The sequence below is a fragment of the Egretta garzetta genome, unplaced genomic scaffold (assembly GCF_000687185.1).
Source record: "Egretta garzetta isolate BGI_Z169 unplaced genomic scaffold, ASM68718v1 scaffold117, whole genome shotgun sequence".
Lineage (NCBI taxonomy): Eukaryota > Metazoa > Chordata > Aves > Pelecaniformes > Ardeidae > Egretta > Egretta garzetta.
Window position 1 is genome coordinate 3,087,467 of NW_009260479.1, and position 13,923 is coordinate 3,101,389.

Genomic DNA, 13,923 nt, shown 5'->3' on the forward strand with positions numbered 1-13,923 from the left:
TAGCGCACACAATAGGGCCATGATTGTTATTTTCCACATTCTGCTCTTCATTTTCTTTAGTCACACCTCTGTAATGTTTAATAAGTCCTTATTGAATTTGACAGCAGTCGTATGCCAGAAGCACAGACATGGCATTAGTCATATTTCCTCTACTCTGGAGTAATCCAATAATGGCTAGGTAATTAAAGCCTGCCCCTTATTAGCATGTTGGGCTTCATGCTTTTTCTTTTGTATATTCAAAATCCTGTTCTGTTCCACTCCAAAATTCCTTTTTTCCCTGCAGATCAGCCCTGTCTGAATTGGACAAAACCCTGTGAGCTGCACGGCAAAGGCCGTGCCAGAACACTGAGGAATGAGGGAAGAACAAGTGAAATGAGAGCGAAAGAGGAAAAAGTACCTGAAAACCAGTAAGGTAGAGGGAAAAGTGGGAGGGGGATTACCCGCAAGCCACAAGCATCCTGGGCCATTGCCCGGTGCCTTGTTTGAGACCTGTGCAAAGTCACCCCAAATGTGAAATGGCAACACACACCCCCATGGTGCGAGGAAACATAGTAGGACACATGGACACGTCAGGTCATGTGGAATAACAAGGATTTAGGAAAGACGCTAATCTGTACACAAAGTTTTTTCTTTTAAGTTTTGAGCTTCCTTCCCGTGCTCTGAAGTGAAGTGGCTGTAAAGCAAGAGAGTTACAATTGCTGGTGGACCCATGATATCTGCACCCTTTCTCATGAGTCCTCCTCATGAATTTCTTTTCTCATTATGTTCTTCCTTATCCTCTTTTTCTTTGACTTTCTTTTGGAAACCAAGGGCAGGATTTTCATATGTCAGTACTTAAAATTAGGTCGTAAGCACATTTTAAAATAAATATCAGGTCAATAGCAGAACCACTTCAGTCTCCATTATTACTAAGACTGATGACAAACTAACACAGTCCACGTAAAATAGCTTCTAATCATTTTGTGCCTGAGGTAGGAGAGTGATCTCCCAGAGTACCTCCGGAAAGTCACATGAAGCGAGATATTTATTTCAGTGTACCAGGTGGCTTTTAAGACTTCTTGGGAGGCTTTAAATTTTGCCTTTTACTGAGATGGGGATCACCAAGCAGGGGATGCAGCACTGTCCTCAGGCCACAAAGCTGCAGCAGCACGGACACTCCTACAGGAACTGCACCTCTCCCCCACTTGACCAACAGCATCTAACCCAAACATAAAATACATTTTCGCTGTACGTGGTTCCTTACCTTCATGATGCAGCTGATGCTATGGGAAGGCCACAGATGAGCAAAGTAATTGCCAGTTTATTCCCCAGAAACAGGCTGTTTAGGCAACCATGCAACGCATGACACAACAGAAGAAGACAAAGGTGTTTTATTTGCAAGACGTCATTCTGATATTAGGTGTTTGACTATGAGAGCTCTGGGGACTCAAACATCAAGACAACATCCCAAGCTGGGGCTCCACATGTTGATCCTGCTCCATTCCTACACCCCTGCTTTCTAGTGCCTGCTAAAGCCAGCAGTACCATGGGCCAAAACCAGAATGGCGCCAGCAGCTGAAAACCAGCTTGGGAGAGATGAGCACCATTGGCCAGAGACGGAGACAAAAAACATGAAGATAAGGTGGGCCAAGGAGCCAGCACAATCGACCATGAGTACAGATCTGCTTTGCCCTGCAAAAAGTGCTTAAATGTGCAAATGCCCAAAGAACAACATCAGCCTGGAGTACAGCAACTGTAAAAACAAGAGCACTTGCTCAGACCTCCCTGCCACAGAATACTGAACTTCCAGCCCAATGTCCTGAAGGACAACAACCCCTTCAGATACCTAAAGTTAGGTATCTCCTTCTGCATCTTGATGCCCCACAGCTTTTTGCATCCTAAATATAGATGAAGAGATCTAATATTAGGGCTCAAGTTTTGAAGTCTTGGCCACCAAGCCCAATATACTAGTGCTTACATTGTTAAATGTATACCCTAAATTATATAGGTGGTGGACCGTGACTGGCTCAATGTTTTCATTTTCTACCTTCTCAACTCTAAAGAGACAGATTTCCTTTTTATGAAGGCCACCCTTTGAAGTAACTGTGACTACTTGTGTGAATAAGGGTTTGTAGGCTCACACCTGAAACTCTTTAAGTCGTTTGGGTAGGAACCTTGTCTGCTCACACATACACAAGATGCAGGAAGCAAACACATCATCCTGTGAAATTACACATCAGTCAAGGCCTCTGTGCTGCCGTGTTGGCTCATTTGGAGCTCTACTCTGCCCCATTACCAAGAGCAGGCCTACTCAATAGCTAATAGAATGGAACATTTCATCCTATGTTTGCAGATACATTGTCAAATCACCATAGAAGCATAGAATCATAGAATCGCGTTGCTTGGAAAAGACCTTTAAGATCATCGAGTCCAACCTTTAACCTAACCCTGACATCCCACCACTAAACCATGGCCCTAAGCACCTCATCTATCCTTCTTTTAAATACCTCTGGGGATGAGGACTCTACCACCTCCCTGGGCAGCCCATTCCAGAGCCTGACAACCCTTTTGGTGAAGAAGTTTTTCCTAATGTCTAGCCTAAACCTGCCCTGGCGCAGCTTCAAACCATTCCCCCTCGTCCTATCATCTGTTACCAGGGAGAAGAGGCCGACCCCCACCTCACTACAGCCTCTTTTCAGGTAGTTGTAGAGGGCGATCAGGTCTCCCCTCAGCCTCCTCCTCTCCAGACTAAACACCCCCAGCTCCCCCAGCCGCTCCTCGTATGACTTGTGTTCCAGACCCCTCACCAGCTTTTGGTCTCCTCTGGACATGTTCCAGCAATGCAACATCTTTCTTGTAGTGAGGGGCCCAAAACTGAACACAGTATTCAAGAGGGACTTCACATTTAGGATGAAAACTCAAGCAGGACTGTTCTTTCATGACCGTCAAGGCATGTTTAGATATGCCTGTAGTAGTAGGTTAAATAGTATGAGGCCTGGTTATTACAAACAATACAGAGTGGCTTGCAGCAATGTGTCTCTCCCCACCCCCCCTCAAAACCAGATTTCTGAAGGAGAAATGTCCTGGGCTTGTGTCATCACCCTACCCAGGCATCGTACAGAAGCATGCTGGATGGCATGGGTCAGGTCTGTGATAGAAACTGTGCCAAACATTGCACAGCTCTGATGCTGCCAGCCCCATACCCAAGCCCTATCCTTGGACCATGCATTTTCCTAGCATGCTTTCTGCTGCCTTGAGGTCCCCAGAAGGAGGTTCTCCAGCCCCCCTGAAGCCCCTCCAGCAAAAGGATGCTCAGCACTCCCAGAACAGAGCACAGAGCTGGTGTGTTACCATGGACTATTTCACCTGCAGCACATGCCCTTTGGCATCTCTTGCCCTATCTCCACCAAAAAGTTGGTGGACCTTTGCTGCCAGCTGCCTGGAGGTGGTCTCAGGAGGGGCTGAGCAACCCCTGCTGCTGGGGCACAGCGGGCTAGTGTTGGCAAGCCCTGCAAGGGCAAGAGCAGCTACTTTGGGGAACTGAGCAGACTGAAACCACCTCTCTCCTGTACCCCAGCTTAAAAACAAGATCACGCTTCCTTTTATAAGCCCACCCCTTCTTTCGAGTTCCCAGGGATCTCTGAAAGGTTGTGAAAGCTGCAATAAGAGTCTTTAGTAATAGTAAAATGTTTCTTTTCAAGTGTTCGTGTTATGTGTTGGACGTTGCTTACTAAAACATTCACCTGGAGGGAATGAAAACACCCCCTCAGGTGCACACACATACGTCCCGCGGATAAAAGCTCCTTCTAATTGCAGCAGGAAATGTGACATTTCAAAGTGGACAGCCGAAGGCACTAATCATCCCTGGCAAGGAACGATCCTGCGGGGACCGGGAGAGGGAGTGGGCAACCGAGCTGCTCCTTTCCAGCTCAGTGCCAAATGCTGTGAAACATATTTTCTTAATTTAATAAACAGCCCTTCCCTCCCCCACACTACCCACTTCTCATGGAGCAAACACGAAGTGGAGAGAGCCTGTGTTGCAGCCAAGGTGGGAAGTTGGCATCGGTTGCGACAAAGATTCTCCACTTGCTTGCACCATGTACGAAATTTCTTCTACGTCCAGGGTTGTTCAAGAGTCAGGTGGTTCATTGCCATTGATAGGCCCCTACTTAGCTTTTAATTTCTTTTTCTTAAAAGGGAGGAAATCAGTTTTACATTTATTTGAACGCAAACATACATCTTAAATATAATGTACATAAAGCTGCTTTACTGCCTGTGGTTGTCCACTCCCCCAGGCTGTCACAGTCCCTCCAGGAAAACAAAAAAAAAAAGGATGAAAAAAAGGGTTGAAACCCTGGCAGGGGTTGCCCAGAGAGGTAATGGAGGCCCCATCCCTGGAAACATTCCAGGCCAGGTTGGATGGGGCTGTGAGCAACCTGATCTGGTTAAAGGTGTCCCTGCTCCTGCAGGGGGGTTGGGCTGGGTGACCTCTAGGGGTCCCTTCCAACCCAAAACATTCTATGATTCTATGGTAAATCCAGACCTTCAGCCCGGTGTATGATCACCCATGAGCAATGCCATACCACGTGTTGAAAGACACTTCAAACGCCACATAGACGCGCTGTCATGTGAGGGCACAGTCAATAAATCATGCAGCTCCAATTAAAAAAATCCCACCTCCCTTTTCCCCACCACCAACCACTCCTTCTCAGGCACACGTTTGCTGCAGCATTTACATGGATTATTTTTTATGTTATTATTATTATTATGCCTTATCCTAGCTCCTTACATGGACACAGCCCCCTGCCACGGCGCGGGAGCAGCTTAGAGCAAGGCTCAGTCCTGATGTGCCCACTGCTGGGTGCCCAACGCCTGCAGACCCAGACCAGCACCTGGTGCGCAGGAGGGGCACCAATTAGGTGGGCACAAGGTCCATGAAAAGCCACCAGGAAGGGCTGATAGCTGCGTGCTTAAATCTCACTCCTCCTGGAGGCTTGAACGCTGAAATTTGGACAGTATTGCCATCACTGGAGTTACAACCAGAGACACCTTCTGCAGGCAGACGCTTCAGATGTTGTTTTAGAAACTCTGGCAGGGTGGTGCACCCCCTTTGGGCAACCCAAGAAATGGAAGATGCATCCTTCCCTGCCAAGCCCTCGCTGTGGGACAGGGGGGAGTCAGCAGCTCTCCCCATGCAGAAGAGCATCAGCAGTTTTGGATGAGTGAGCTAGTGTAGGATCAGGCGTTAGGGACAGATGGGTCTCCAAGTGTCATTGGGATGCTCCTGTGGAAAACAGGAGACCCCGTTCCATGGGTTGAGGAAAAACTGTGCATTTCCTTCATCGACCATTCAGCATGAAGTGGTCTTAACACCCAGAACTAGAAAATACTGCATGGCTGATACTGTTAGGGACAGATGGGTTTCCAAGTGTCACTGGGATGCTCCTGTGGAAAACAGGAGACCTCGTTCCATGCATTGAGGAAAAACTGTGCATTTCCTTCATCGATCATTCAGCACCCAGAACTAGACCATTCAGCACCCAGAACTAGAAAATACTGCATGGCTGATACTGGTGGGCATGTAGCTCCAGGGCTTTCCCTGCCCTAGAGGCATCAGTGGCCACTGGGGTGGAGGGGTGGGTGGCAGGAGGGACACATGCCCTCGTCTCCCCTCCCACCTCCTGAAGCAGTTTGGTGACAGAGGAGGCACATCAGGAAGCTGACATCCCAAGCAGGGGTACGGCAGTGGGTACCGAGCTGTTTGCCCACAGGAGATGTTCCTCGCCTACCCATGGCACCGGCAAACCTTGCCAGGGGCCTGACTCAGTAGGAAAAGGGATCTGGGTGTTAAGGGGGCAGCATCACCGTGGGAGGGGGTGCCAGGCTTTAGGCTCATGGGAGATGCACGTCTGTGTGCTGGGGATGGCTCATTGTAGGGTATCACCCCTGCTGGGTGCTCCCCCGACCCTTCTCCCTCTTTGCCTTGCTGGCATCTTGCTTTTCTTGAGCTTCTCGTTTCAGTGTCCAGCTGTACTTGAGGTAAAAATTTGTTGTCTTGGGGGGAAAAAAAAAAAAAGTAATTTACTGTGAAGCACTGGCTGAAAATAATTTTCTGAACCACTGCACAATTTTAATCAGACGACCACACTGTATCCAATCAAGGGAGGATTTGTGAGGGGGGTAGGGAGGCGTTTCACTGTGGCCTTCCCCAGAGGACAGTAAATCCAAGCTGCTCAGGAAGACGAGATGTCTTGGGCTTCCCAGCCTGCCCAAACCTAATTTGCACTAGTATTACATGGCCATTACTAATGTATACAGTGACTCAAATTGATTACTTTGCTATTAGTAAGAGCGACATGCTCACTTTGGTGATGGCAGCTTCCAACGGAGGAGGAGTACAAAGGGGCAAGAACAAAGCAAAGTTGCTGCTTTGAAAGAGTATGCGGGGATGAGGAGGGAAGTGGGGGTGAGGAGGACCACGGGGGTGAGGAAGGTCATGCTCAGGGGAGAGTTTGGCATGCAAGAGTGTGTGAATGGCTGGACTTGGTATTTTACGTGCTTAGCATATCTTGCATTAAAAAAAATACCACCTGGCTTAATGTTTGAGTCCCTGAAGTCTTAACACACATTCCGTGAGTCTCCGGTTTTGATTCAGGACTCCTACAGCCATGGGAAATCCCAGACCTCCCTGGGGCTCCCGTTCAAGCTTGCAGTCCTGGGGGTGCTGCTCTGTGGGAGCCCCCAAACCTGCTCCTGCACAGTCTCACCCACTTCTTCACAGCACTTACAGCCCCCATGGGGCAGAGACTTGCACCTTGCACCACCGATAAGCTCTGCAGTGAGGACTGCATCCTCCCTCGCTAGCCCAATGACAGCCACAGCTTCTTAGAAATTTAGGGACAATAGAAAGGGTTTAACAGGAGAGTTCATCTCTCACTTCTTCCTACACCCCCATGGTGAATGTGTCCCCTTGTGAGTGGGATCCTGGAGTTCAAATCCCCGGTGCAAATCTGGTGCAGGGGCATTTGAATATCGGCCACCAGCGTCTCCAATACATGTCTCTGCTTTTCATACACGTGGCTTTTGCAAGGAGGACAGGGCCTGCCTCGGACACCTAACTCCTGGCAAAGGCTCAGGACAGGCAAGCCCAGAGATGGCGAGGGTGCCACTCTGCTACTGATGGGACTTAGCCTGATGGCTTTCTTTCCTGAAATCTCCTACTTGCTACAGCACAAATCTCAGGTAATGAAAATATAACCCTGGAGCCAAAACTCCTCTCCCACACAGGTCAATCCTAACTCCACAGGAACATATATTTTGCATTTCCACTCACAGGAATCTCCACACACATTAAAACACCTGAAGCCTGGAGCTGGGACAAGTGAGGATGGGGAAATTGTGCTGCAACCTTTGCCTACTCCTGCACAGCTTCTCCCTGCACAGCTTTTCCCTGTTACACTTGCTTGACATTACCAGGATGCCTGTGACAAAGATGAAAAGAAAAGGTTAAGAAGTTGTCACCCAGGCTAAGACACACTAAGCAATCACTCTATTTGTTCTTTAACCCTGGCAGGTATTTGCAGGGCTCCAAACTCCCCCTGGGCAAGGGGTGGCAGTGGGGAAAAGCAGCCCTGTTGCCAGCACATCTCTTGCCATGAGGATCCCAAGCTCTAAATCAGCACTGCTGGTCCCTTTGATTAGATTTCCCCCAACTGAAAAGGGCAGTCCGTCTGATATACTAATATAACAATACAGTTAGTAATAGTACAGCAATAGGAAGACCAATACAGGTGTCTTCAAGATGCAGCTAAACCAACTTAGGTGAATCCCAGCACTTTTTCCTGGAGCTCCAGCTGCTCCACATCACAGCTTCAGGTGAGCTCAGTTACATGCAACATTATGTCCCAAATACATAAGCAGGATAGTAGTTATGTTCTCTCTCTTTCCCCCCTCTGCAGGAATGGAAAAGGAGCGGTGTCTCCTTGCAGCTGGTGAAACTCGGCCTGTGGAGGTGTAGAGCTGAAGGACACTGAAAAATGAAGCCACAGGTGATGAAAGGAAACAGACTGCGTGTATCATAGATGTAGCGCTTGCAGCAAGCCTTACATTTCTTGCCCATCTGCTTTTGGGGCCAGCATATGTATATATGTGCACAGGTATAGGGTGATAAACCCACCCATCCACCTCACAGGGCTGATGTTCTGCAGAAGGTCTTTCAGCTGCCACTGAAGCAGCTCAGGTTCAACCCAAGGGACCCACTGGTGGCTGAGGGACATGATTTGGCATTCTTCCCCCTAGTACTGCCATCGGTTAGGTCAGCTTTCTTGCTGTGCTTTTTGCATCATAGAATCATAGAATGTTTTGGGTTGGAGGGGACCACTAGAGGTCATCGAGTCCAACCCCCCTGCAGTCAGCAGGGACACCGCCAACTAGATCAGGTTGCTCAGAGCCCCATCCAACCTGGCCTTGAATGTTTCCAGGGATGGGGCCTCCACTACCTCTCTGGGCAACCTGTTCCAGTGGTTTACCACCCTCATTGTAAAGAATTTTTTCCTTATATCTAGCCTAAACCTACCCCGATTTAGTTTAAAACCATTACCCCTACTGACTATCTCCTTGAGGAGCTGGAAGTTGGCTTTTCTAAAATTCAGGGTCCTGACTATACTCTTTGTCCTTCCCATTTCCCTCAGGAGCGTGAGCTCTACCAGCGCATCCTTTAGTTATACTTTACCTTGCATCTTGCAACACTCTGGTAATCAAATCCAAGCTCAGCCAGGCTGTCTGATCCAGCTGTGGTTTCATTTCACCATGCTTTATGTCCTGTTGTGGCTTCCCAAGGGCTCGGGCATGGCCATCGTGCTTTTGGAGGCACTGCAGCACCAAGGAGCATCAGCTGGGTCATAAAACAGCTATAGGGAGAGGAATGTGTATTTTTTGTAATACATGGGAGTAAAGTGAGGTTGGCAGGGAGTCAGGCTGGTCTTCCTCCAGGTGGACGCATCCACACAAAGATGGGAACAGGACTTGAGGCTGTTGAGCACTGGCAGCTGGGCAGATGCTCCGATTCCCTCCCTGGCTCCGTCCTCCCTCAACACCGAGTTCTGCCCCATCGGCTGCCGAAAGCTGCTAGGGAAAGCTTGCACAGGTCTTTATTTGTTGTCTTGGGAAGTATTTATTCTTGACACAATCCAAATTTACTTCTGTGATCTGCCAAATACCTCCACACTGTTTCTTAAGCAGAGCTGGAAGCACTTCGTTCCAGACCTGTTTTCTGCATCTTTCCCCTCCCGCTGAAGGAGCCGGCAGGGAAGCTGGGATGCCAGCCATTGTACCTCTCAAACCAACATCAAAAACCTCGCGTTCAGCTCTTGGAAGTGAGTATTTTGGGAATATTATGTTGTCACAGCTGTTAATTTTTCACACGGCAGGTGGGAAACCTGCCCTGTTTGAAGGGCACGACGGAAAAGGCCAGTTGCTCTGTAATATTTCACAACGTGGGTAAGCGGGGGTTGTTTGTAGCCAGCGCTAAGTGGATCCGTCCACACAGACTCTTCAGATGTTTTAAGTAAATACTCAAGGCTCTTGTTCGGTCTTTTCCTCCAAGCTATGGCAAAAGCAGACAAGCCATTAATTGCACGGGCAGATGGCTATTAGGAAGCATGTGAGAACTGGCTACACCACTACTGTGTAGGTGGAGCTGATTAGATGGACCTGAATTTAAAAAAAAAAAAAAAAAAAGGAACATTTCCTACATTTTCTTTGCTGCATGGTGAGAAAAGCTTTTCTCATGTGAATGTAGGAGAAGACAATTCAAAATAACAGCAAAATTGCTCCTCACATCCCCACAGAGCCAGGTTACTAGCAAGAGTACTAGGGTTTACATATAATTCATCCACAGCTTCACTGCCAGACAACAAAGTCACGGGACCAGGATGGGCACAGGAGGGTTTGGGGTTTTCTTCACACGAGCTGGCATGGGTTAAACAGAGACCTAGGCATTACAGTACCAGAGGTCCCCAATTCTCCGAAATTTGCCACCAAAAGAGGTCCCTGCTCCTCTGCCATCCCATCTTTAAGCAGCTGTGGTTACCCACCTGCCTGGCCCTACCTGGGACACACCCTTGGAGATCCTTCACCATGGGGACCTCCCACCAAAACCAGCCGAAGCAAGGCTACCCGATTTCAACAGCCCATTCCACCCACCAGCACAGATGATGAGGGTGCCTGGTAGGTAAGAGACCTTCTTCAAATCCTCCAAGGCTGACGTGGTTGCTTCTCTGGTGAGCAGCTCTGAGGACAGCACAGCCCTACCTGGCCAATTTGGTAGGGTTTGTGCAAAATGGAAGTTTCCTCTAGAAAGATCCATAGCTTCAAGTCCATGAACCAAATCAAAGCAGGCTGTGGAAGCAGGCTTGGACATGTCACCAAACTGGGTGGTGTACTGGCAGAAGGATCTCTGTTTAGTGGTTTTCTATGACAGAGGTTTAGCTTGTCCAGCCAATTCCAAATAAAGACTCATGACTGAAACTCTCAGAGAAACCCAATGCCCATCTCCAGCAATCACTGCTGGCCAGATCAGCAGCTTCTGCAAATCCTGTTTTTTTGTTACCTACTTACCTCCAGTTATTTTACAGGGCACCTGAGTGTCTGTGTCAGGGAGGTGATTCCCGTGATGGAAAGGACACTCAAAGTTGGCTGTTGCAGCACCTTTGAAGCCCTTTGATGAAAGAAATCCTCAAATTTTTGAGTGTGTAACTTCTCCCTTTCCAGTTGTTGCCTGACATATCTAACACGTGGTACTTTTGCAGGACAGGACTGTTTCTCCACAGATTAGCACAACTAACTAATGTGACCCATCTTTACTACTACTACAGGACAAACAGAAAATTGCAAGAAGATGCTCTGAAGTGAACCAACCACACCAAAAAGAAAAAAAAAGCAGAACTTTAAACCCTCCCCATCCCCCTCAACAAGCTGTGTTTACAGATGGAAACAACAGCATTGTAAGATGTCAGTACAGGGTTAAATCCTCACCTAGAATGAGATTCATGAAGAAGCCAGAGTCAAAATTGTCTTTGGAGAAGATACACAACTTGGGTGATTAATTTAAAGGCACTTTCAAACATTAGTGTCAAAACCCTTATCTAGGAAAAATCATGAGCTTCATTCTGCACCACTGTCAATATAACACTCCAAACAACAACTCATTTTAAATGGGTATCTTAGTATCACAAGCAGAAAGATAGTTATTACAGGCCAGAGACATTTGATTCATATCCCACATTGATTTTGGCCACCAAGGCTGACGCTGTGGAAACAGTCTGCCCTCAAAAGGCCAAATACCAAAAGTGCACCAAGCGGAGGTGGTGGGCTGCAGCCCAAAGCAGCACCCAGCCCAAAGCGGGGTGAAGGCAGCTGCTGAGAGCCCTGGAGCCCAGCAGCAGCTCTCCCCCTGTATCCCCGTCTGCCTCCTGTTTACCATCACTCACATCCCAATTCAAGAGTAGAAGTAACAGTCGAGAGTAGACAGTCAAGGGAACATCAGGAAATCACTGCTGTGGACAGCCTAGTCATCAACTTCCCTCGCGATTCGGTTATTTAGCTTTAAAAACAAACATTAAAACACTGGAGGAACAAAGGATAGCAGCAGTTTGTATTGCTACTACAGATGCACGCAGGGAAGTGATTAAGCATGCAACAGGAATGACAGATGGACACGGACATGAGCACAGTTCTCATGAGGGATCTTGAGGCAATTACGGATGTGGCTCAAACAAGTGTGTAAAGCCTCACCCCCTTGCTATTACTTGTTTTAGATTTCCTATTGTAGAGAAAGCACATTTGTTTTGCTATATGCCAGACTCCACAGTTACTGCAGATGAGGAAACCAGCCGAAGACGAGCAGGTGAAGGTACTCTTCGGCACAGCCCAGCGCTGGAAGTGGTTTCACCGTTCACCACGCGCCGCCACCCTCCAAGGGGAGCTGAGGAACACCGATCATGCTCAAATAGAGCTGAAAATTATATAGGGAGTCTAGCTTATGCAGTAAGCCATGAGGTGCAAAAATGATGGCCATTGGGGCTTACAGGAATTCAAGTGGGCAGATAAGGCCTGAGGAGGTACCAAGTTAGGGAGCAGCTGGTCCCCACAGCAAGCCCCCATGGGACAGTGACGCCCAGCGCTTCTGCTGTTGCTGTAATGGCAAGCTGTCAGCAGAAAGGGAAGATACCTGGAGTTCCTTGCATACAACTGGTGCTGTCCCACCACGGGGTTTTTGCTAGACGGACACATATCTGTAGCACACCATCTGTTTCAGCCGTCCGTAAAAGGTGTGTGTGAGCACTGCAGGAGAGATCTGTAACCTCTCAGCTGAAAGGATCAAGAGGAAAAGGAAGGTGGAAAGCTGAATTAAAAACCGCAAATAATTCAAACAATGGAGGAAAAAAAAGAGAAAGACAATGAAAGACAATGCCAAGAGGAATGACCGAGTACCTTTTCCAACGGGTGACACCATCGCAGTGCCAGAAGGCTGCTTGGACTCCACTGAAGCACACGCAAGACCATCAAGAGGCACATGAAGTATCTGGCACTTTGTCATTCCAGGCAACACACACTGACATCTCCCACGTTCTGCAAAGGGAGAGGTGGCTTGTTGTTTTGCGATTTACTGTTTTTGTTACATTTGATAGGATTAACAACCAAAATTCTGGGGTAAAATTGAAATGAGCAAACGCTTTGTCGGGATTTCACCCAATTTCTCTCTAATTTATGTGGGCAGTAAGCTTTTATGATGTCCTTACCTAGTCACACTTCTCTGGTTTTAAATGTCTGGATTTTGTAAACATGTTCTTGGCAAACACAAAAGTGTCATGGGAACCATAACCGCTTTATAAAGTGATCTGCTTTTGGATACTGCAACTGAACTGCGATAAAGGAAAATATGCAGGTTTTAGATCATCCAGGCGATGATTCACAACATCCAAATAATGTTCCCGATTCATCCTTTATGAAAACAGCCCAATTCAGCCTGGCACTGCATGACCCTTCTCAGGAACTATTAAATCTCACGTTAAAACTACTGAAGGTGGTTTTATGGCACAACTCCAAATTTATGCACGTTAAAAAAAAAATCTAGATATTTCCAGTTTTTCTTTCCGGATGAAAAATCTTACAGAATACAAGTCACATTAACGCCTGACATTCAAGATGTATACACAAATAAAGTACAAAACTAACGAGAAAAAATAATTTCATTAAATCTCCTAAGCAGATGCAAATCCGAGCAACTTCAGCTGCTGCTAAAACAGAACTGGAAATGCATTTTCAGTCAACCTTCTGCTTTCATGTAGGAGTTTTGCTGCAAAGTTTATAGACCAAACACTGATGCTGGGATAAAAGCCAGTGAGTGACTACCACAAACAAAAAGAAAGCAACGCTCACCTCTCAAATCAAACAGTATGCAGGAAAAGACGTTTATCCAAACTTAGTGGTCAAAGTGAAATATTAAGCTTACATTCATTTATGAAGACCCACTCTACACTGGTAGCAACTTGTATAAACTCTGCTTCTACTGGTTTTTTTTTTTAAAAAAAGCAGAATTATACATGAATGGAAGAAGTCCGCTGCAAATGACAACAGCTGACAGCCACTGCCATGCCAAAGGATCCAAAGCACACAAGGTCAGGAGAGGTAAAAGACAATCTGGTTTGGTTAACACAACTAAGACTGGAAGGGATTCAGATTATGTCTTACAGGTCTCTAATAAAAGACTGTTAAATGAAATATTTCTAAATCAACTTAATCTTTAAAAATCCCAGGAAGTACCATTGCTTCTACAGCATCACACTGAAAGCCATTTGCAGGCAGAATTACATTTAAGCATGTTCCAGTTATACTCCCAAGGTGTCTACTGTCTATTTTTATAATATTCCTAGAAAGGATTCC